Source organism: Vulpes lagopus, chromosome 6 (genome assembly GCF_018345385.1).
Source record: "Vulpes lagopus strain Blue_001 chromosome 6, ASM1834538v1, whole genome shotgun sequence".
NCBI classification, from domain to species: Eukaryota; Metazoa; Chordata; class Mammalia; order Carnivora; family Canidae; genus Vulpes; species Vulpes lagopus.
Window position 1 is genome coordinate 66,541,666 of NC_054829.1, and position 23,987 is coordinate 66,565,652.

Here is a 23,987-nt window from a genome sequence, read left to right on the forward strand (position 1 = left end):
AATCTTTTATGTCTTCCTCCTCATTCAAAAATTTTCCAAATAAGCTACTTATAAAAACCTTTAAGGAAAAGATTGATGGAAATCACTTAAACTCATTAATTTATACAAAAAATGTTTCATCTCTCAGAATAAGGATTCGAGGTGCCATCTATCTAGGAGATAGAAACATCTGTCTCCTATTATATTTCAAGTAGCAGTCACCAGATGGAACAGAATTTTGTGTGTATGTGTTAGGGCATAGTGAGACATCAGGAGCCTCTAAATAAATATTTCTTCAAAACACCTATCTTAGAGACATTGCACTGATAAAAAAAAAAAAAGATTTAACATAAAATAAAAACTCTAAAGTCCCAGGTTCAAGGATTTGACATCCTAATGGAATAGAGAATTAAAAGTTAAAAAGTTGGGAGGGGGACCTGGTTGGCTCAGTGGGTGAAATGTCTGCCTTCAGTGCCAGCCACGATCCCAGGATCCTGGGATGGAGTCCCGCATCCATCTGGCTCCCTGCTCAGTGAGGAGTCTGCTTCTCCCTCTGCCGCTCTTCCCTGCTTGTGCTCTCTCTCTTTTTCTGCTCTCTCTCTCAAATAGTTAAATAAAATATTTTTTAAAAAAAGAGAAAGAAAGGGATTACTATTGAGATGAAAATTAGTATCTCTAAGAATCACCTGAGGTTTGATTTAAATGTTATGAAACTGCCCTAAGAAGGTGGCATGAAGCAGGTCACTTCATCATCAGGCTCAACATCTGCATCATCTGTGGAGCCTTTCCCAAGTACAAAAAACAGAGAAATCTCTTACTGATTTTATATGATTTCTGGAGTTTGTCTCTACTGCTAGACTCATGAGAATCTATGCCTGCATTTTTGGTTTGCTCCTCCGCTTGCCTGACATGGCAATGCCCAAGTTGACTGTGGACCCCACATACTGAAAACAGTACAGCCTCTCTCAAACTGGCTCTAAAGACGACTCACATCTTTAGAACAGCTTGAACTCTTATGAAGGCTAAATGAGTATATTGAAATAGTTATAAAATTTTTGGATCTATATGTTACGTGGGCTAGACTTTCACAATTAATATACTCCATTCCCATCATGAACATACCCTATAAATAACTTTTACTTTACTACTGCTACTCACAGAGACTGTACTAATCTGCATTCTCAGATAAAACCAATAAATTAGAGATTAGATAGATACAGAGATAGATATAGTTTATTATAAGGAATTGGCTCATGCAGTTTTAAGAAGTCCAAAGATCTGCCAGTTAGAAACCCAGGAAAGCCAATATTGTTTTAGTCCAAGTTCAAAGGCAGGAGGAGACATATATCTTAGCTCAAAGATGGTCAGGCAAAGAAAGTAAATTCTCCCTCCCTCTGCCTTTTTTTTTTAAGATTTATTTATTTATTCATGAGAGAGAGAGGCAAAGACACAGGCAAAGAGAGAAGCAAGCTCCCTGCAGGGATCCCAATGGGACTCGATTCCAGGACCCAGGGTCACGCCTGGAGCTGAAGGCAGAAGCTCAACCACTGAGCCACCTGGGCATCCCAGCCTATTTTGTTCTATTCAGGCCTTCAGTGGATTAGATGAAGCCCTCCCCAGCACATGTATACACTGGAGAAGACAATCTGCTTTATTCATTCTAAGGAAGCAAATGTGAATCTCACTTAGAAACACTATCACAGACACACCCAGAATACTGTTTAATCAAATATCCAGGCATCCCACGGCCCACTTAAATTGAACACACAAAATTACACATCACAGAGAATATTCTTCAAGACTGAACATGATATTACAATGGTAACCTGATCAGTGAACATCAGAGCAGGATTATTACCTCCTTTATGCTAAATATTGTATTTCTATTAATATAACCTAAATCCAAATTACAATTTTTAAAAGCCACCTTAACACTATATTGTGTCTTTTTCAGGGTCAGACACTTCAGATATTTGATCATCATTTTATTCACAATCTTATTCTCATAGTTTTAGAAAGATAGGATTATATCAGAAGATTCTAGAAAGTGAGAAGATACTTTCTTAACACTGATTTTAATTCAGATAAAATTTTACTCAAAAGGTGATTTTAGGCATCATTTCTGTATGAAAATACAGGGCTATATCCCTTTTCCTGCTGCAAAATAGTAATTTATTTTTGCTGAAATAGAAAATATGGATGCCTACAATAAAAAAAAATCAAAGCATTGTCTGAGTTTACATTGTGTGGCTACAAAATGCTGTGATCAACAAGTCATAACCTCTGGTCTAGAGGGTATCAGGCCTTGCCACTAAATTTCCTACCCTCAAAAAAGCAAACAAACAAAACAAGTCATATTTTTCCTATAGAACAAATAGAATAGTTATATTCAATTAGCCTTTGTTTAAAGTAATAGGTATTCATGAAACGAATAACAATATCATAAATAGAATAGGCCTAAGGTAAGTTCCTTCACTAGTCTTTGAAGTGTAAAATTCTTTTGCGGGCCTCTTCAGTACATATCTGGTCTTTGGATAACATTATTATTTTTCTACTCCTGTGAAAAAGAATGAACTTAGAATTGTCTCTAGTTTCTTAGCCCTTAGAAAATCACAGAAATCAGCATGCTAGAGTACGTTCCATTTCGTTTAAAGACAAGATGACTAGAGTGGTAAAAATAGTTCAGTATACTGGTGAACATAAAAATAGATTTGACAATTCAGGAAACACAACTCATATAGGAAGAAACTGCTGATTGCTTTAGAATGAGATGATAGTTCAATAAACAAAGTCATGTTCTAGGTTTACAATCCTCCCTGGTTCCTTTGGCAACGTGTGAAGTATGTTCAATGTGTTATAATTAAAAAATGTAATTCACGTTTTTTTCTTCTTCTTTTTTTTAAGCTTTATTTATTCGAGAGAGAGAGAGAGAGAGTGAACACTGGTGGGGAGAGGGACAGAGAGAGAGAGAGAGAATCTCAAGCAGATTCTGCGCTAAGAACAGAGCCCAATTTAGGGCTCTATCTTGGAACACTGAGGTCATGACTTGAGCTGAAATCAAGAGTCAGTTGCTCCACCGACTGAGCCACTCAGGCGCCCCAACACTTAATTCGCTTTTGAGTATCAGAAGCAACTCTAGGAATTATTTTTCTAAAATACCTAGTTATTTTGCTATTAATTATCATAATTTACTCTTCTTTAAAATTGTAAATCCCAGGGGTAGAGATTTTTCCTCATTGTGTTCACTGATGTGTCCCAAAAGCCTAGAGCAATCACTGGCATACAGTAGATGGTTTATAAATATCTATTGGATTATATGAAAGCTTGAATGAATTATTTGCTTGGTCATCAATCAAACTCACCATCTTTCTGTTTTCAATATGCCAAGGTTTCAAGGGCTTTGTACAAGTTTTTCGATCTCCATCCTGGTCTCTCTGTCTCTTTCTTTCTCTCTCTCTCTCTCTCTTTTTACAGGTTTCTTCATACAGCTCTCCCTTACTTATTGTGTAGGTCTCACATCTACCAGCACTTTCTCACTGAGGCCTTCTCTGAGCACTAAAGTGAAAACAGTCTTTCTCCTCTGGTCTCGCTTTAATATAGTCCCCTTACTTTTACGTTATTCACGGCATATGCCAGCTTTGTTACACTGAAGTATGTGTATTGAGGGTAAAGTTTACACCTGTCTTCCTCACCATACTCCATTACCTGGAAGAGGTTCAGGGGAAATTAGTTGGTTGAAATACACTTGCTGGTTGCTTAAAATACCATTATGTGCCTGACTCTTTGATCACCACTGAGGATGGACTAGTGAACAATTTGTTCTTATGGAATAGACAGGAAGAAAATGAGCAAAAAAACCCCACATTTTTTACCAATAGTTATATGAGTTATGATAGAAATATAAATGTCAATATGATAGAGAATAAAAAGGGAATCTATAGATTTTTTTTTGAACAGCAAACAAAAATCTCTCAAGTGGTGACCGAAACAAAAACCTTCAGGATGGGGTTTCTCAAACACACCTTGCTCTTTTCTTGTGAGGCTGGAGATGTTGGCAAAGACTAAGGCAGATGGGGACTTAAAGTAAGGAGTTTAGATTTCATTCTAAGAGCAATAAAAACAACTAAAAATAGGCATTTACTTTTCTTTCAGAAGATTCCTAGGTCTACTGTAGAAAAAAGATTTAAAGGGGGAAAAGGGAAAAGTGCAGATAAGAACCGTCCCAGGAGTCTGGTGGCTGACCTAGAGTGACGGCAGTAGAGATGAAGAGAAGAGGCTGGATTCCAGATACATTTTAGAAATAAACTTCACAGGACACAATGATTACCTGTGGGATAATCATAGATGATTATGTTGCCATATAATTTGGCATCTAAAGAGGACACTTTTGAAAGGAAGGTGAGGTAGTATTAACAATTATACCTGGACAAAAGGGATTCACCAAGGCAAATCAGGAGATATGGTCATCCTCATAGATTTTTGTTTTGTTTTAGTTTTTGAATGTTTGTTGAATGACAATATTTTTCATTAAAATGGAAGCAATTCAGGAAGGAAAAGGTGATGAGGAATTGGGCTAAAAGGTATTATTTGGGCAATTAAGACAAAAAAATCTGAATATGCAAAAACACAGAGATAGAACCATCAGGATGGGGTTTGGGCCATACAATAGTTCCAATATAATTTAAATTTGACCAGCCTGTAAAAGACACAGGCTTCTGTTCATCATTTGCTATTATTAATCATTAATTTTAGGGATGCAGGTTTATTACATTTGCCTAGTATACTCCTTGTCGAAATAACACATTAAAAAGCTAGTATAGCTTTCTAATTGCCAAAATTAACATTTTAAATTCCAATTGTTTAATCCCAATAGTTTTTAAATGAATCATGATTCCTTACTTATAAACACCTAGAAATACTTTAAAGAAAAACAGAGATTCAAAGAATTTATTTTGCCGAGTTGCTCTTGAAAACATGAAGAAACTGATGGCAAACCTTATTCATAAACTAATAACTATTAGAATAGAAAATATTGATGAGTTTTTTATGTAACTTGAATTTAAATGCCTAAGGAGACTCAAAAAATCCCTACATCTATTTACTCCAGATTGGATCTGAAAGTCTATTTTCATTCAATTTCTTAGCATTATTAGTAGTGAAATATAAAGCCAGGATTACTGACCTAAGTGAGCCATAAGATTTAGAAAAACCTATATATCACATAACATTGAATACAGACTACCAGGCAAGTGACTGTTATTTCGAGTTCAGTCAAGTTTGATAGGGTTTTTATGACTGGTCCAAGAAATGAATTACTGGGTTCATCTTTACAAAGAATCTGTTCACTGCAACCTTAATATGAAAGTCAGATTGAAAATTCATACCCATAGCAGGTACAGTAAATGGATTTTTCCCCATAGATTAGGATATGAAATCATTATTAAGAACTGTTTCCATTCAAAAAATTGTTTTGATGCAGGAGACCTAATATAACAAGACTTATCTACTTATTTATGCTTTACCTTCCTACAATTTGATCATTGTTTAAATGCATAACAGTGTGCACATCTGCTGTCCCGATGGATGGGCTTGCTGCAGATATGCTACAGCTAATGACAAGATGGCACAAAAACTTATGAGATACATAAAGATTTATGAATCAATAAGAAAGCCTGAAATGCTAAGTTCCTCAATTTTTTTTTAAAAAAGGATAGTAGGCTAATTGGAGACAAAAATTTCCATTTCATTTCACTATGTGAAATGAAAATTTATATTATGCTAAGTGGATGGTGGTTCCAAATGTTTCTACTTTCCTTTTTCTGTTTAGAATCTTCTAGTATCTCTTTCTACATAACAAAATAAGTTAATGCTGAGAATATACTCCAGAATTACTCTTGGACAAACCTCTTAATGTTTTTTGAACTTTTTATTAAGGAATAAGATATATATATATATATATATATATATATATATACACACACACACACACACACACAGACACACACACACATACAAGGGAGAGTGCATGAGTCATAAGGGTAGAGCTGAGTGACTTTTCATAAACCGAATACACCCATGTGACTAGAAGCCAGATCAAGGGACAACTTTACTGGGACTCCCATACAGACAATCACATAATAAAAGTAAACTGCTTTTTGACTTTTAATATAATTAATATTCTTTTGTTTTTGGAGTATATGCAAAACACTGACAGCACGAACTCTTTGGGGTATGATTTCCTTCATGCAGTACTGTCTTTGTGAGGTTCAGCCACACCAGTAAAGGCATTCACAGTATGCTCAGTCTTATATATTCCTATTCCACTTGTGAATACACCATACATTTTTATCCATACTACTGCTGGTAGGAATATAGGTAGTTTCAGGTTTTACTACTGATCATTTAACTACTATATACAGTGCTGCTGTGAACAATCTATTATTTAGTGAATGTGTGTACTTACTTCTGTTGACTTCATACTTAGATGTGGAATTGCTGAAGAATGGTGTATACAGACGATCACTGCCAATAAATAGTGCCAAACTGGTTTTCAAAGTCATTTTATCAATTTATGTTTCTATAACTTTGCCAACATTTGGCATTGGCTTCTGTTTCATTTTAATAGTATCATGTTGTAGTTACATTTTGTAATTTTTTGAAAATGAATGAGTTTAAACACTTACATAAGTTTGTTGGCCACTTTTTTTTAAAGTGCTCATCCAAATATTTTGCTTAATTTTCTACTGGATTTCTGTCTTTTTCTTACTGATTTCCAAGGGTTCTTTATATATATCCTGACAAGTCATTTGTAAATATATGTATTACAAATGTCTCACTCTGTGAGCTACCTAGTCACACTCTTCCTGGAAGGAATTGATCTTAATGTAGCCTAGTAACTTTTATTTTGGTTGTAATTAAAGCTGTGTTCATCCTATTTAAGAAAATATTGCATACCATATGGCTATGAAGATATTCTCTCATGTTTTCTTCTAAAATATTTATTGTTTTATTTTTCACATTTAAATCTGCACTTCCTCTGGAGTTGATTTTTACGTATAAGGTAAAATAGTACTTTACCTTTTTTTTTTTTCTTTTTAAAGGGAATGCAACTAACCTATTTATTGAAAGACGATTACTTCCCCACGACTTTATAATGTCACTTTTGTCTTAGAGTGACTGCATGTATATAGTGATCTGTTTCTGTACTGTTGATTCTTTACAGTTGATATTTCTTTCATTATGGATGGCAGAGAAGGAGGAGTTACAGAATATTTAAATTTATTTTCAACTGGAATTCAAAGACCAAAGATAGGAAATGATTTACTCAAATATTACTTTAGTTACAAAACGGAAGTTTCAAAATTCAATGCCAACATAAACATCTCTAAACAGATTTTATATTATTATATTTTTACAAAATTTATTTTGATTTTTGATATAGTTAAAGTACTATAATATTGCAATGAACTGATTTCAGCTTATTTAGTGAAAAAGATAAATATGGACATTTATTGGACATTTTTTATTTAATATATAAATCTTTTATTATGATTAGATGTATAGTGTACATGGAAGCTTCTATCCTTATAAATTTTTTTTCCTTTACCAATTCAAGTATGGCACGTATATATATTTGATTGATGTAAATTTAAGTCTCATGAGAAGGTTTTCTTTAGAGTTATTAAAATGGGTTTCTAGAAGTAACTTGATGATTTTTGAAGAAATTAGTATTATTTGAGTGAGGTTTAATTCATGGTCCATTTTTAATATTTTTTTTTCTTTTCTTTCTTTCGTTCTTTCTTTCTTTCTTCTTTCTTTCTTTCTTTCTTTCTTTTTTTTTTCAGAGAGAGAGAGCGAGCAAGCAGAGGGGTGGGGAGGACAGAGGGAGAGGGAGAGACAGAATCTTAAGCAGGCTCCACATGCAGTGTCCTGCCCAATGTGGGGCTTGATCTCACAACTCTGAGATCATGACCTGAGCTGAAATCAAGGGTTGGGCATGACCAATTGAGCCACCCAGGTACCCCCTTCTTTCTCCATATTGTCTAATTGCTCTCTGGGTTTCCTGCCTTGCTTAAGGAAATACCACTCACATTTAAGTATTCTATGTGCAGAGTGGGATGGAGGTAGATCATTCTCTTACAGAAGAATAGCAAGATATGCCTGTATGATTTTATTGTATTATGCTATGCTTCATTTCTGAAACCAAAACATTACCTTAATCATACAAAATATCAGGTGTACTTATAGTTATTTCCAATCTCTTTACTATTCTACTAATATAATTTCTATGTCATAATACAATTTTGCTTATTATACCATTGTACCAAGTTTTGATAACTGATAACTGTTCTTACTTCCTTTTACATTTTTTCATTATTCTCAAGCTTCTATTCATTATTAAAACTATTCTTTAGTAAAAGTATTTCTCAACTCCTAAAATTATGCAAATAAAATTCTGAGTGGAATTGCTTCAAATCATATTTAAATTCTCAAATTTGGCATTTATATGATATTAAGCCTTTCTCTTCTGGAATATGGTATGTTGATCTAGTTGAAAAATCTAGTTTATATATTTTATAATAGTTTTATTATTTTTCTTATAGGTCTTTTAGCTTTTATGTTAAATATATTCTGACTTATTTTAATGTATTTTATAGTTATTATTATTTACATAGACTCTTAATTAATTTATAGTGTTGATGCCAGTGAAGAGAAAACCTGGTTTTGAATCTATATCTTATATTTAGGGAAATTATCAACATTTTAAAGTTAATTCTATAATAGTTTTTTATTATTTATTTATTTTTAACTTTTTATTTAAATTCCAGTTAGTTAACCTAAAGTGTAATATTAGTTTCAACTGTACAATTTAGTTACTCAATACTCACATAAACACCTGTTGCTCATCACTACAAGTGCACACCTTAATCTTCAACACACATCCAACCGATCCCCACACCCACCTCTCCTCTGGTGAGCATCACTTTGTTCTCTATAGTTAAGTCTGTTTCTTCTGGGAAATCCATCACATTATCTACAAATAAAAACATATTATTCTTAATTATTTATATTTATTAGTATATTTTCTCATCTAATATTGTTATCTTGAGCCTCTACAATAATACTAAATGTTTGTGTGTATCCACTGCTTATTCCTGATTTTAATGAAAATGATATCAGGTTTTAGTATTTTCTGTGTTGCTTACTGTGATAAATTGCACAAAGTTAAAAAATCAAAAATAGTATAAATCTAAAGGTAAATTTCATATCCAGTCCAGTCCCACAGTTCTCAAGTTTACTTCCCTAGGGGAAATGTCGTTAGCAGTTTTTGTATTACCATGCCATTTATTTTCCACACAAATTCAAAGACATCTATGCACATAACTCTTGTTTTATACAAATGTTAGAATAAATGGTTTTCTCATCTCTTTTTTTCCTCTTGCATGTAATAAAGCCTGATGTTTCTTTCTTCCCTATATTAACTTTGTGTCATAGACAGAGGTGCTCAGAAAGCATTCTATCCATTCTCCCCATTTTCCATGCCCTTGCTGTTAAGGTACAGTCATCCCACTAGCTATGTACAATAAGCAGTGGATAGAATGGTATGTTTTATTCTCTAGCCAATGCTTAAAGAAGCTGGATCATGATCTCACAACTATAGATGGCACAACTTGGTATGTTATACACTGAAAATCATTAAAAACCATTATTAAAAGAAATTAAAGAAGACCTCAATAAGTAGACAGCCTATGTTCAAGGATCAAAAGACATAACACTATTAGAATGACAATAACCCCCAAATTGATCTACAGATTCAACCCAACCTCTTTCAAAACCCCACCTGCCTTTTTTTTTTTACAGGAATTAAAACATTGACTTTAAAATTCATATGGCTATTCAGAATAGCCAAAACAATCTTAATAAAGAAGAACTAAGTTAGAACATTCATACAGCCCAAAACTTACTACAAAGCTATAGTAATTGAGGCTGTGTGGTACTCCATAAATAGAAATATGGATCAAGAGAGTAGAAATAAGAGTCCACATTAAGCACTTGCATTTACAGTCAAGTGTGTCGAGATAATTCAGTGGAGAAAGAAAAGTCTCTTCAAGAAATGGTGCTGGGACAGCTGAATATCCATATGCAAATAAAGTTGAATTCCTACTTTACATATGAAAATTAACTCAAAATTGTTCATATACCTAAACATAAGAACTAAAACTATAAAACCCTAGAAGAAAACATAAGAGGAAGTTTTCCTGACCTGGTTAGGCAATAGTGTCTTAGATATGACACAACAACAGAAGAAAAAAGATAAACAGGACTATATCAAAGCTAAGCTTAGTGCTTCAAAGAACACCAGCAAAAAAGTGAAAAGATAATCCATTGAATGGGAGAAAATATTTCCAAATCACATATCTGATAAGAGATTTGTATCCAGATTATATAAACAATGATTACAACTCAATATAAAAAGACAAGCAACCCAAATTAAAAATGGGCAGAAGATTGAATAGACATTGTTCCAAAGAAGATACACAAATGTCCTCTAACCACATGAAGTAACACTTGACATCATTAGTAGGGAAACCCAAATCAAAACTGCAAGGAGATACTACCTTGCATGCACTATGATGGCTTTTAAAAAATTACAAATTTTCATGAAAATGTGGAGAAACTGAGCACTCACTCACACTTTGGAAAATAGTTTGGCAGTCTGTCAAAAAGTAGAATATAGATGTAATCCAGCAAGTCCACTCCTAGGTATATACCCAAGAAAAATGAAGATATATTTCCACACAAAAACTTGTACACAAAGTTTCACATGAAAATTATTCATAGTAGTTAAAAAGTAGAGGAAGAAAATCTAATGCAAAACCATTCATGAACAAAACCCAAAAATGTCTATACAATGGGATATAACTATACAATGGGATACTACTGGCAATACAGAGAAATGTAGTAGTGATCATGTTAAAACATGGATGAACCCTGAAAACTTGCTATGTAAAAAATGCCAGTCACTAAGATCACAGATAGTATTATCCTACTTATGTGAAATGCTTAGCCTAGGCAAATTCCAACAGACTAACTTAGAAAAACATCAACTTGGTAAAAGAATGATGAGAAAAATAGGTGAAATTTCAAGGTAAAAGTAGGCAAAACACACAAAAAAAGGCATTACATAAAATAAACAATCAAGGAATGCATAAAACTTTTAAAATTGCACAACCTATTATCAGTTATGAAGTATAGAATGAAGTCTAATATTTATCGAAATGTATTTGTTCCAATTATACTGGGTCTTTTCAGAAATAATTGCAAATACCATAAGGAGTGCACATCCTTTGACCTAAAAAATTCTATCCTATGTTTTTAGCTTAAAGAGAGTATGAATTCATTTGTGCACATTTTTAGTTTTCATTGTGCTTCATAGCATTGTTCAAAATATTTAAAAATTTAAAAAGAGGTACTGTCAAATTACAGACTTGCTTTAAAAATTATGTTTCCATATAATGAAATAATATTCACCCTGTAGAAACAAGGTTGTATATGAAAATATATTGACATAAAGATAATCATGATGTGTAATATATGAAAAGCAGTTTCAAAAAAATGTGTATCTGTATAAAGTTCTTATATATATGTATGTTAATACAGAAACATAAACTCAGTGAAAAAAGAGACACAGAGTTATGTGAAAGTACATGTGCACAAAGATATTAGCGGCTTATAGCCACTTAATAGATTAGTCATTTGCAGGGTATTTTTATTTTTAAGGAAACAAATAAAGCTATAAAAATAAAAATACTTATATACTTACATGCTTACATTTGTTCAGATGAATTTATCAATTAGGATATTATGGTTCTCAGGTGTTTATTTATAAAAAAGTTTTTAAAGATTTTATTTATTTATTATGAGAGATAGAGAGAGAGAGAGAGAGAGAGGCAGAGGCATAGGCAGAGGGAGAAGCAGGGTCCATGCAGGGAGCCTGATGTGGGACTAAATCCCAGGACTCCAGGATCACACCCTTAGCCAGAAGGCAGACGCTTAACCGCTGAGCCACCCAGACATCCCGTTGTCAGGTGTTTAAAATTATTTTTGCGATAAGGAGTCTCAGTTGTACACTTGATACTGTCTACTCTAAAGGACCCGAAACTTCATTCAATTGTAACTTCTGACTTTTGGTGAAGGAGCAGGCTACGTATGGAAGCAGCATCTGTTTAAGTAAGTACTTTGATATATGGAGGAAAGAAATGTGACATGCTCTACAGCAAAAGAGGTGACAAAGTTATGGTTTCAACAAGCATTTATGGAATCAAAGAAATGAAGAGTAGTGCTTTAAATTTTCTTAAATTACACACATAGGCATATGAGGAATGATGGTAGTAGTGGTGTTATACTGCATAGATTAGATTACAAGAAATAACAAATTGAGAAGTATGCAAATTATTTGACCTATATTAATGATGGGTTTTAGATTGCTCTAATTATAGTGTTTTGGGGTATAACATGCAACTTACCTATAATGTCTGAAAATTCAGCAAAATGTATATATGTGATTCAAGACTTTTTCACAATCCCATAGATTTTCTATTATTACTTCATTTTCTTTCAAGAATTATGTAAATTAGGTAGATAAGGAAAAGCATTTTCAGCAGAAAAATATTTAATATCATTCATGGAAATAGCAGCTTCTTTGGAAATGGCTAAGAGTCAACATAAAGAAACATAAAAATTATAACAGTATGCTAATGTTTATACCACATGAAAATAGGGCTACCTGTATTGCATTAAAATGTAGATCCATACAAGTGGAGAAATTTTTTAGATTACCACTCTTGCCTCACACTTCACTTTGTTTAAATAAGGCAGACACAGTGTAATCTGGACAATGAACATGGGGTTTATAATTTGACAGATTTGAGTTTCTTTCTGCCCCACCACTGACGGACTATAACACCTTTCGAAATTTCCTTAATCACTCTCAGTTTATTCCTTATCTATAAAAGTGAAGACAATAACATTTACCTCTCAAGCCTGCCCAGAAAACTGAATGAGATATGACTAAATGGCTGCTAAGTGAAAACACCTAGCATATTATTAGCTATGTCTTCCCATTAAAGAACAAAGAGGAAATGACATGTCTTAAAAGTACAGTCATTTTGCTATCAGGTTTGTTTTGGAAATGCAAATTTATTCCAATAATGGGAACAATTTGAGCATAAAACAAATTTCAAGATTGTTTATACATAATTTCATCCATGAGAAACAGTAAGTGAATGCATAAAAGTGCACCCAGCTGAACCAAGTCATGCAAGAATAACATCTCCCATCCCAAACACACCATGTGTATGCATATGTGTGTGCATATGTGTGTGTACACATATGTGTGTGTGTATGTGTATGAGAGAGAGAGAGAGAAAATGAAAGAGGGAGGGAGGCACATCCATCCACATTTGGTGTTATGACTTTCTGATTGATCTCAGATAACCTCTTCCATCACTTATCTATAACTCACAAGCTGCAACCCTTCCTATAACTACTTCCACAAGCAAACTTCAGGCCTTTTTCAGGCAAAGTGCTATATTTATTGTAGTATTTGTGCATTTCCTAACATTTCATGTGAGTAAACTGTGTTAATGTTTTTATCATGGCCCATCTGTGTGTGTGTGTGTGTGTGTGTGTGTGTGTGTGTGTGTGCGCGCGCACGGGGGTGTGCGGGTGGATGTCTTAGTCCATTCAAGTTGCTATATCAAAATGCCCAGGGATGCCTGGGTGGCTCAGCAGTTGAACATCTGCCTTTGGCTCAGGTTATGATCCTGGGATTCTGGGATTAAGTCCTAAATCAGGCTCCCTCTGGGGAGCCTACTCCTCCCTCTGCCTGTGTCTCTGCCTCTCTCTGAGAGTTTCTCATGAATAAATAAATAAAATCCTTAAAAAACAATGCCCATAGAGTGGGTAGCTTATAAAACAAGAGAAACTTATTTCTCATAGTTCTGGAGGCTGGAAGCCTAAGATCAGAGTGACAACCTGTTTGGGTTTTGGTGAAAGCCTTCTTCCAGGCTGCAGACTACCACTTCTTGCTGTGTCCTCACAGGGTTGGATGGGATGAGGGAGCCTCTCAGTTCTCTATTATAAGGGCACTAATCCCAAATATGCAGACTCTGCCTTTATGAGCTAATTATCTCCTCAATACTCTACTTCCTAATATTATCATCTTGGAGGTTAGAATTTCAACATATGAATTTAGAGGCACACAACATTCAGACCATAGCAATGTGTCATTAATAAAGTTTTTGAATGTTGTGTCCCTAAGTCCATTTTTTCCATAAATCATGTAGCTTTTATTGTCCTATTTTGCATAGCACAATAGCTTTTAGAATGCAAATGTCATGCTATATGATAGTAATGGCCCATAGTTATTACACATATTCTTGATATTCAACTGTTTTCAAATTTCTATCTTTACAATTTTTTTTTTCATGGAGCAAATATATCATGAAGACATAAACACCTCAAGTTTAGGGAGTTAGGAGATTGATTTATCTTACATTTCTTGAATAACCCTCAAATAGACACTTCTGAATAGTAAGACTTAATTCTCATGGAATATGATACTCAATCATTTTGAATGCTGAACACACAGAAACATCTCCAGTAAATACATGTCCATGATAACTAAGCTTCCTGCATCCAAAATTTGTAGCAGATAATACAGATAATGCATAAATGCATGGCCCACTCCCCATCAAGAAAATATGACCAAATACAAGAGGGTGGTCAGCAAATAGTCTTTTAGTTGTCAGCTGCAGAAAACTGCCACCAGAGGTCACACCCTTCCCCAAACAGCCCATAGCTGTTGAATAAGCAAGATGGCGATAAAACCACTGATCCATTTGGTATAAGTTTGGGCAGTGTGATGACCAATATACGCTCTAGAGCTTCTGGCAGGGTTGATTTTGTCAGGGTGTATTGCAAAACTTCTGCCTAATCCTGCTTCTTCCCCCTTCCTTCACTGGTGTGAAACACCAAAAAACAATTCACACGCCTGGCTCCGTCTCAGCTTGCCGCATCCTGGAGAATTCAACCTATAATAGGTAAGTCTTCACTTAAGATCAACATTTCCTTTAGAACATTATTGTATTTGAAAATGAATTCATCTCAAAATAAGGTAGGTTAACAGAACTAGAGTCCTTTTTGTTTCTTGGTTTTCAACAGTTCCATTTTCAAATATTCAGAATGATTTAGACGTATAATAACTTGATAATGTTGAAGCCTTTGCATCATTAATGTTTCCGTTTTCCTATTTGTTGTCAGTAGTATTGAAACTCCAAGTAAGTTTGATATGGATCATAAAACTTTCCAAGAAAATCAGTCTGGTATGTCTATCCCTATACCTTATAAAGCAAGATCAAATGATGAATGCTCGCTGATTTGAGCATTTCAAACAAGGGAGTAGAACAATTGCTTGAGGAATGCTTGAGGCAAAGGCTGTGTATCACGAAATGTTTACACAACAAACAAAGATATGTCTGCCAATAGTTTCAAAATTCCTTTTTTGTTACATTCTGACAAATACAAGAATTTATTTTCTTTTCAACTAAAAATGTCTGCATATCAGAGTTTCCTTCCTGCTTTCAAGCAAGCCTGATTCCTGATAGAAAACTTTCTATGAAGCATAACTATTTTCCTATTACTGGCATTTCTTTAGAATGAGTTTCTGTCTTATCATTCATCTTCTAAGTGAGGCAGACAAGTAAATCAGTAATAAGTGTTATGATAAATTTTTCTACTGGGTAGTATAGAAAGACAGTGGAGAAGCATGTGAAACTAGTATGTTAAATAAACATGACACATGGACTATCATCAAAATGCAATTTGATTTTCTTCTACCATCCCACTGAATTTTACTCAGTGGAGGTGATCTTACCCCGTTGAGTTAGGGACAGATGGGCCAGGCAGGGCTAGGGAGGGGGACATGGAAGCAGGCTCACAAAAATATCCAAAATGCAAAGGTGTAAAGAAATCAGAGATAAGGGAACAAGCCAGACCACCCTTCCCAGTGGCAACCCGGTCGGGCCCCCTCACTTCTGAGAGCTTTCTCTGTATCTTTACTTAATCAACTTCTATCCCTTTACTCATTCTCCTGTGTCTGCGAGATTCATTCAACTCCATGAGAAAAGAACCAAGCTCTCCCGTATCAGTCATTAGACCTCAACTTTGGTAAATCCATAACTTTTCTTTTCACTCTGAGGTAACAAACAGCCCTACCATCCCATTAAGCCAGAAACAGTCTCAATTAAAAACACTGTGATGTCTGGCCCCATGTAATAATTAAAACTCAAAGCTTGACCAAATGTATATATTTTTTCCCTTCTCTGGCTTGGGCCTCCTTTAGGCTGGAATCTTGCTGCAAGAAGGGTGTATATAGTTGTTTTTTCCGCTTCTTGCTTTGCTTCTCCCAACTTGCTAAGTCCTTCCAACACCAGCATTTGGAGACCAGGGAGAGGAAGGGGGGAGGCTAAATTCTCACTCGAGCTAAACACTTTCTAAGCGGGTTTCCCCTTTCTGATGATGTAGGTATTTAGAGACAAAGTTCTTTTTTTTTTTTTTTTTTTTTTTTATTTTTTTTTATTTATGATAGTCACAGAGAGAGAGAGAGAGGCAGAGACACAGGCGGAGGGAGAAGCAGGCTCCATGCACCGGGAGCCTGATGTGGGATTCGATCCCGGGTCTCCAGGATCGCGCCCTGGGCCAAAGGCAGGCGCCAAACCGCTGCGCCACCCAGGGATCCCGAGACAAAGTTCTTTATTCTTGTTGGAGGTTTTCATGCATTGTTGTATATGTCCCTATTGGATTTGTCTCTCTTGCAATTCCCTTAGTTAGGTACCTTAAATCCAAGAACTGGCTGCCAGTCTCTTTGTTTATCTAGTAGCATTACTAGAAAAGACTCCAGATAATTCCATGCTGGTTCTCTCTCCCACAGGCACAAGGCTACTCCACAGTAAACCATCATGTATCCATTACCATTGGGTAAATGGTACTCCATTTACTCCACAAGTAAACCATCATGGCTACTCCACAGGCTACTCCACAGTAAACCATCATGTATCCCTTGTCCCCCCAAATCTGGAGCAGTTCATTAGCCTTTGTCTTTTTCTAGATTTCCACTGGGCAGGAGTCAGGGCTCACTCCAGTGCAGTGTATCCTCAAGAATCTTAAATATTAGTTTGGCACCATCTTCTGCTCTGCATATTATCCATATGTGAAACATATTTCAAAGTTTCACAGGCCATTAAAGCATAGAGATCAAAACATGTAATGACACAAAGACCTACAGAATGTAAAACTTTTGAGCCACTTCCCTGTGAATTACTGTGCTTTACCTATACTTTACAATCTCTTCTTCCACATTCTCTCAAATCTGGCTTCAGATATCAGGTCCTCACCAGCTGCCTCCTCCTCCCTGGTGTCTAGATATGGCACCCTTATCTGATAGATTCTCTGGACTACAAAAAAAAAAAAGAGTCTATACAATGAAACTTTTAGATTAAAAAATCATTTTAAAAAAGATTTTGAGGTTACTCTTGCTATTATCATTGTTGTTTAATAGTCCAAAACAAGATTGGAAAGTTGTCAAATACAGAATAACTATCTATATTTTAATACACCACAACACTGATATAAGCTTGAAATTTACATTTGCAGAAGTTAATTGCACGTGTTGATGAAAGCAATTAAACAAAAAAAATAAAACCCAAAAGAACAGATATTCTTGTCTATAAATAATGGAGTTAAACAATAAAAACTATGTATGTTGTCTTGATAAAAAATATGGTGATAAAAATTCTGCTACTGTGGAATAAGAAGAGTATAAACCCAGATTGCAAACTATCCTACACTACAAAATATAACATGTCAGTTACAATAATAGCAAAGCTCAGTTATAAATGCATTACAGCACTAGCTTTTCACTCACATTTCTCATAGAACTCTGAAATGTCTTAACAGACATATGACAATATGCCAGAAATGAAAAACAATGTAGAAAGTTTTCACAATGCAATACAAAATATGCATCCTAGTATTTGGAAAACTAATGTCTCTTTTAAGGAAAGAAGAAATTAATAATTTTATTAAATTTTTCATATTTCATTTGTCCCTTTGAATGTCCCTCTTATTTTTTGTTATTCTATCTTTTATGACAAAACTGCCTTACAGCCAATTAGTTACGTGGCAAAAACGGTTGCAGCTTAGATGCTTACAGAGAAATTACCTAGGCCACTACATCTCCTTCGTATTTTATTTATTTATTTATTTTACTTTTAGAGATTTATTTATTTATTCATGAGAGACACACAGAGAGAGAAAGAGGTAGAGACACAGGCAGAGGGAGAAGCAGGCTCTGCGCAGGGAGCCCAATGCAGACTGGGGACTCAAAGGCAGACGCTCAACCTGCTGAGCCACCCAGGCGTCCCTCTCTTTTGTATTTTAATACGCTGTGTCCCAGTGACTACCTGCTTTCTTGTCAGAGTAAAGCATCTACTGATAAATTCATAATATCATGAATTTCAATTCATAGCAATGCTCTCCCTCCTACTGAACACTTGCTGGCCTTTAAGAAATATTTAGTGTGAAAGACCTTCAAGTTTTCTGATTTTGTTGACCAATCATAATAAGCCATATTTTCTGCATACCCTGTAATTATAAGTACTGCTACCTGGGCCCCCTGACATGAGATAAAAACAGAAGGAATAAAGTGAACATAAAAATAAAAGAGAAGCAAACATGGGAAAGCAAAGGAGTGCAGATGTTGTTTCTTCTTTTTCACAACTCTGGGTTTCAGAGTAGAGACAAACTGGCAAGAGAAGGAGGAGGGATGCTGGAATTACATGGAATAGAGAGCAGCAGAATGTTTTAAAACTGATTATAGGGATGTTTGGGTGGCTCAGTGGTTGAGCATCTGCCTTCAGCTCAGGGTCCGGGTATGAGTCCCACATCAGACGCCGCACAAGAAGCCTGCTTCTCCCTCTGCCTGTGTCTGCCTCACCCTCTGTGTCTCTCATGAATAAATAAATAAATAATCTTAAAAAAAATTTAAAAATAGAAATAAATGGGAAAGGAGACACACTGCCAAGGGAAGAACTGATAAGGACTGGTATAACTGAATCTTTGCTAATTTTGAATATTCAAGCCTTAAATTTCATTGTTGAAATTTTAAATCACCAACAAAATAACATTTATTTGCCATTTTGGACATGTAAATCTAATATTTTGTTAATAGGAATAAAAACTTTGAAATTCCATACTATAGAAGAGTGAGAGTCTTGCTGTTTTTTTTTTTTTTTTGAGTCTTGCTGTTTTTAAAATTAATCTTTAAAAGTCAGGTGTTAATGTCTGACTTGCATATGCAAAATAGCTGTCTAGGAAAACATTCTTAATAGAGAAGACACATAATTTTTATATACTAAGTTATGATTAGCTCAGTCAGTTAATTATCACAAAATAAGTGAGCAAATTCAACTTTTCAGGACAACCATGTTACATAAGTTTATGTAGATAGACACAATTCTCCAAGACAAACATGCCAACAAATGTTTCTTACAAACATATAGTTTGAAAGATACTAGTTACTAATTTTTGAAAGTTGACTGTTAAAGCATCTATTCAATGTCACAGAAAAACATTTGCCCTTTTTAGTAAAGAAACCAAAACTTCACTATATGATGAAGAGATGCAAAAAAGTATACATTAATGTTCTTTTTTGATAACTTATGCAAATATTCACTGACCTTTAAAAAATTTTTATACAAATTACACGGACAAAGTTAGTGCTTTGCATTCTAACATGGACTTTTGTCAACAACTTTTTTAAACAGCCTATTAAAAGCTACTGACACTTGTTGCCAGCCGTTTAACTATAATTTTAATGATGGTGTGCCAGATAATTTGGAGTTTATTATAATTATTTTTGCAAATATAAATGAGAATATATGTAAGTTCATAACACTTTTTACTAATAGGGTATTATACCTGGGTGGGATACTAAACAGAGTCTAGTACATTCTAGAGAAGTAAAAAAGAATACAAAAAGAGGGGCTAGTTTACCTTTCAGTATGGTCAGTGTCTTTCCTTATTTACACATTCCTTTATTAATTTTAAAATATATACTGTAGGCACCTGGGTGGCTCTGTCAGTAAGCATCTGTTTTTGGCTCAGATCATGATCTCAGGGTCCTGGGATCGGATCAAGCCCTGCTTCTCCCTCTAGCCCCACCCCTGCTCATGTTCTCTCTCTCTCAGATGAATAAATAAAATCTTTTTTTAAAAAAGAGTGTACAGTGAATAGCTATCATGTGACATGCTAACAATGCACTTGGTAGAAGTTCAGTTAAACCCCCAAAACTTGAAAATCTCTCACGTTAAGAAAGATGAAGTATGAAAATAGAGGTAAAACCAGGTCTAAGGTCAAGGGAGGGAGTTGTGCACAGAGGACATATGTTAGGTAAAGGGAAACTACACTGACTCCTAAGAGGGAAGGAAGAACTGAAACCCTGTTGCAGAATGCCTAGATAGCAACATTTTATGGGCAGAAAATTATAAGTAACTCTAGTTACTATCATGTTTTCCTTTAATCAAGGCAGCTAACTTACTGATTTCCTAAGTACAACAAAAGATTAGAAATGCAATTTCATGTTTTTACAAATCCAGAATCATTATAGTTCAGATGTTGTTAACATGGCTTAAATGTATCTGCTGGTGTGCAAATTATAGCAAGGTCACAATACCACGTTAAGAAATAATTATATGCATGTTAGAATAATTTGAGCATTGTCTTTCTGGTGAACATCTGATCTCAATGGGTCCCTCTGAGGGGAATATATTCCATTCTGGGTCACACCTGCCAAGTCTTCCACATCAAAACCTGTGCACCTGCCTCTGGTCCATCTCCCAGATAGTACATTTTTAACACATCATCTGCCAGGGGGAAAAAGATCACATAACAGAAGCTTGCTTCAAATGAAAGATTTTCTGCTGAGAGGTTTGGGAATTATGCTGCCAGGCTGGCAGATGATATGGAAGCATAAATCTGAAACCTATTTTTTATGTCATCTGACTTGAGACACTTGCATTGCCATTTCAACCCTGAATTTTATCCATATATTTGTGCATTAATTTAAATAAATAAAATTCAAGCATTTTTTTTAATTAAGAAAGTTTTCAACCAGATTTAAACTAGAATCTCAACCATATGGATTTATAAGATCACTGCTCACGGCAGTTTTTTTTTTTTCCACAAAACTTGGTTTTGGCCTCAAAAACACATATATTGTCACCTTTACCTTTTGCAATAACCTGTTACTTAGCTATTCCTCAACATTCTATAAAATAAACAGGGGTGCCTGGGTGGCTCAGTGGTTGAGCATCTGCCTTTGGCTCAGGGAGTGATCCCGGGTGTGGGGATGGAGTCCCACATCGGGTTCCCCGCAGGGAGCCTGCTTCTCCCTCTGCCTGTGTCACTGCCTCTCTCTGTGTCTCTCATGAATAAATAAATAAATAAATAAATAAATAAATAAATAAATAAATCTTTTAAAAAAGAAATAAACAGCTATTGCTAATACAGACAGTATCCCTTGTTTAAACTAAGACAAACCAATTGAAAGGATTAAAATTGAATCATAAAATATTTTCAAGGAAATGTTTCAAGATATACAAGTACATAATGAATCCAAATTCATTAGAAAATGGTAACTATTCACTTGTATATTTCACATATTCAATCTATAATTGGCTCAGAGCATATGTTCTAAGAATAATTTATTTATTTTTATTTATTTATTTTAAATATTTTATTTATTTATTCATGAGAGACACAGAGAGAGAGAGGTGCAGACACACGGGCAGAAAGAGAAGCAGACTCCACGCAGGGAGCCTGATGTGGGACTCTATCTTGGGTCCCCAGGATCACACCCTAGGCCAAAGGCGGCGCTAAACCGCTGAGCCACCCGGGCTGCCTGAATAATTTAAATAAAATGACACATTTGTGATATGGCAGGCACTGTTAATTGTCTGCACTATATGCATTCTATTCTTTCTTATTAACAGAGGCCATTCCCTCCAAAGGGAGAGATATATCTAATGAAAAATATGTTTCCCACTTTCCCTTATAGCTAGATAAGACCATGTGACTAGACTAGGTAATGAAACTTCAGTGGAAGTCTCCTGGCAGATTCTGAAAAAGTGTTTCTTTCCTAACACATTCCCCTGCTCTTGCATATATATATACCCCATTTGTTCCTTCCTCCTCCTTTCTGCCTGGAACACAGACATGCTGCTGAAGCTGCAGCATCCATTACACAACTAAGAGTTCAAGAGTCCTAGAGACTATGGTATCCTGTGATAGCACAGAGAGTGATGCCCAACATAAGACTTCTTATTGCATAAGGATAAACTCTTGTTCCTTTCTATTCTTCTCTTTTCTTTTCTTTCAATTACTAAGTCATAAGTTACATACATCAAGGTACACGAATCTTAAGTGTACATGTTGGTGGCTTTTTACAAATATATACACCTGTATGGATACCATATGTATGCAGCTGTATATTTTTACGTATGTAACTACCACGTATATCCAAAAGTCTCTCTGCAGGCAACTCTATTCCCAAGATTTTTTAAACCAGTATTTAGGCAGTTTTACTGTAACTTATAGACAAATATAATTTTACATAATTCAAATTTTCTGTTTACATAAATTAGTACTGCATTACATACCCCCTCAATATTTTTAAAAGTTTACTTTTGACAAGAGACTTTTTAAATCCCACATAAATTTTAGCATAAACTTTGTCTTAAAACTATCTTCTAAAAAAAAAAAAAAAACTATCTTCTAAATTCAGTGGACTTAGAAAAGAGTCTGTATAGAGAACTGACTAGGTATTGCAATTTTTTGCATATTTTGTGACCACATACTTTACAATTCTCCTTAGCCCTAAATCTCATTTCCAATATTTTCTATAGATATAAGCAAATATAAATTTTCTACTTAATACAGAGATTTTATTTATTAATGTGACAAAATTAATGAGTATGTCTAATAGATGAACTTAATCACCTTGTTAAAAAATAAACACCTGAGACACTTGGGTGACTGAGTCTGTTAAGCATCCAACTCTCGATTTTGGCTCAGGTCATGATCTCAGGGTTGTGAAACTGAGCCCCACCTTGGGATCTGTGCTGGATGTGGAGCCTGCTTAACTGCTGCCCTTCTACTACCCCCCACCAAACTTCACACGGGGTTTGCTTAAATGATAAATTAGCCCAAATGTTTAATTATAACCAAAACCATGTTTATTCCTACATGTCCATTTTTTCTCTACTGAGATTCATGTCTAAGACAAAAATGTTCTGTATCTTTCAATAATCCAAAGATAAAGCTATTTTACTAAATTTGTCAATATTATCTATATATTAAATATATTTTACCCTTATCTATGCGTTTTGTAAAATAGTGCAAATGATTAGGAAAGAATTCAAGTAGAATTAAAACCTAATTTAAAAGTAAGAAACAAGATCATTCAAATTAATATTTAAAACTCCTTTCACAACAGGCAATTCTTATTTTTGGTCATCAAAAGTAAAATTGATACTGTAACCTATGTTACACCCTATGTATTTAGGGTGAGTGATTTTAATATAAAGCATATTAATCTGTGTAGTTCATTAGCAAGCTTTAGGTAAATTTCTTTGGGGAATTCTGACTCAGATTGTAAAGAACCCAGTGAGAAAACGTTCAATAACTATGCCAATTTCATAGGAGCTAGTCAAACTCTGGGATTGCCATGTAATATAGGTATGGCACAAACCAGAGATTTTGCTCTCACCTTGCTTTGTTACTTGTTTTCCAACTACACTATACCACACTACTCCTTGCTTTATGGATAGTGTAGGCAGGACAGATGGCCTAGAGAAAATAATGGGACCAATGAAATCTAAGCGATTTCC